Genomic DNA, 2,705 nt, shown 5'->3' with positions numbered 1-2,705 from the left:
AATACAAAGGGGTTGTGGTTCATCAAATAGAAAAACTTAAAAAAAAACCTAAGCAAAAAAATATTAAGCTGCCTGCCTGCTGTTTAATGATATTTTCCGCCACTTTTTCCTTTATTATTTTAATTTTTGCTGTGTAGTTTTTTTTTTCCTTTTTTACATTTAGTAGCTTTGTGTTAGTCATTATTCTATTAAAAAATCTACATACATAACTTTTTAGTACCGACTAGCCGCCGCTGTACATGCGCGCGTATCATCAACTCTGTCGCTGCCATTTGATCGGTGGATCGCTCGGTCGCGGCATGCCGAAGGAAGCAATTAACTAATCAAGCTGGCAGTTATAAATGTTTATAACGCATAATGATGCGCGGCTGTTTAGTTTAATAAAATGCTAGCTTGCCATTGAAGCTACAGACATACATACATACTAACAGCTGAAGTGATCCGAGTAGCGTTCTTGGGTGTTAAGAACGGAGCTGATAGAGAGGTTGGGAGAATTTGGATGGCGATTTCGCGGTGGTAATGTTTTATGTGTTTTTTTTTAGAGTTTTTAAATACAGTATATACATTTTTATTGTGTTATATCGTATGTACATACATAAATACAGCGTCCCCAAGGGCCTCAAAATTTTATAGGACACATTTTCCTTATTACAACCGCCAGTCTAATGGCTGTTCTAAGTACACCTGCTTAGTCAACTATTTTTGTAGTGAAAAATCTCTAGCAAATATTTTACATTCCACAGATATGTATATGTTGGTGCTTTGATGATATCATTTTCATAATTACATACATAAAAATGTTAGCTTCCCCATTGTTTTACAATGGTTCATCACGCATTCAAATTACGTATTTGTTTAGCATAGCTTTTATAGGCGAATATTTTTGTGTGAATAAATTTTATGCGCACATGATTATAAATGGCTTTGCTTTATTTTTGTTTACATTGAGTTTTCCTTTATGGCTGAGAACTTGAGTTTAAAGTAGTTGGAATATGTTAATCAAGAATCTTCAAAAACATACGCAAACATTTATTATTTTTACATTTTATATTTTTAAGACTATGAAACAAATTAATTATTAAAACTAAGGGGGAAAAAATGCAAAAAAATAATTACTTTTGTTATTTTATTCTGCTAAAATAAAAAAAATATATGTAAGTTATATGTTTAAAAAAATAAACTTTTGAATTAGCACTTTTTTAATATTAGTTTTTGTTTTCTGCAGTTAAAAAAATAAATAAATTTATGTACATTGCTTTGAATCTTTTTTCAACAATAAAAAAATTTTAAATTTCATTAATTATTTTGAGTTTTTTTTCAACATCTGTTTTAAGTGTAATAAAAACATTACTTAAAATTGGAAAAAAATAAAAGTGGTTTAAAATATGTACCCTTTTCTTAAACATGCTTACATACTGTTTCGTATGAAAAACGTATTCTTTAGTAAAATAAATTTAAAAAAACTACGGTTACATATATTTTTTGTTTTTTTTTTCAAAAGTTGATCTAATGCTGACAGGAAATTTTGTATTTTTGAAAAATAAAAAACAATTTTGGTAAAGCCTCATCCATTTTAAGAAAATTAATTTAAGCCAAACCCTATTTTTATTTAAAATAATTTAAAAAATAAATACATAATTTAATAACTTTTTATATCTTATTAATTCTTCAAAAATTTCGCTTTTCAGAAAACTTTTATTAAAAAATATTTCTTTTAAGTTTTTATTTTTTCTTTAAGGATAATAGAATGCGATTTTTAAAAAAACATTACATACATTTTTGCTTTGTTTTATTACACTTTTTTCTATCTTTTTTGGCTTATTTATAATTATTTTTTTCTTCCAATTTTTTGCTACTTCTAATTTATTGTTTGTCATGCTCGTTAGCTACTTTGCTTGTTTACTTGTCTCTGCATTTGCTTATTAACTGGCTTTTGTTTAGATGTTTATATGTCCGACTATGCATATGTATGTATGTATGTACATATGTGTGCACATCGAATTGGCAAATTTATTTATTTTTACCAAACATCAATGGTTCAAATGCATGAAGGTTGTGAAGCAATTAAATTATATAAAGAGTGTGTTAAAAAATGCGTGAAGGTTTAAAAGAAAAAAGCTAGTAGTACATAATTTCATGCTGCATTAGACATTAAAAAAAAAAATAAAATAAAAAATAACATAAAAATTTAAATTTTCTTTAAAAAGAAATGCGTTTTGAGGAAAATTTTGTGCATACGACTTTTTCTTAACATAAATTTTTTTCATTTTCCTCAAAATCCGTGTATTGTGTTTTTATTTTAATATTTAAATATTTTTTATTTATTTTTAATTAGAATTTGAATACTAAAATTTTAATACTACTTTCTTCTTGCATTTAAAAAATTTTAATTAAAAAAGTTTTTCCATAAATAAATATTCTTTATGGCTTGCTTTGATCTCAGAATTAAGAAACTGATATTTAATTTGTAAAGAAATTCATCAAAATTAGCTGCATCGATTTTAAACTAATTGCTCACAGTTTCTCTAGGCAAAAGTTTTGATGATTTAAAATTAAAAAAAAAAAATGTTTTCATGTAAACCCTTTTTTACAAAATTCAGTTTAAAATTCTTCATAGTTCTTACGCAATTTCCGCAAGTAAAAATAAAAAAAAAAATTTAAAAATGCTAACTATATTTTTTAGTTTTACTTTTTACTCCTTCATA

Source organism: Rhagoletis pomonella, unplaced genomic scaffold (assembly GCF_013731165.1).
Source record: "Rhagoletis pomonella isolate Grant_MI unplaced genomic scaffold, Rhpom_1.0 Rhpom_scaffold_00013, whole genome shotgun sequence".
NCBI classification, from domain to species: domain Eukaryota; kingdom Metazoa; phylum Arthropoda; class Insecta; order Diptera; family Tephritidae; genus Rhagoletis; species Rhagoletis pomonella.
The sequence above is the reverse complement of the archived record's forward strand: the minus strand, read 5'-3'. Positions refer to the sequence as shown.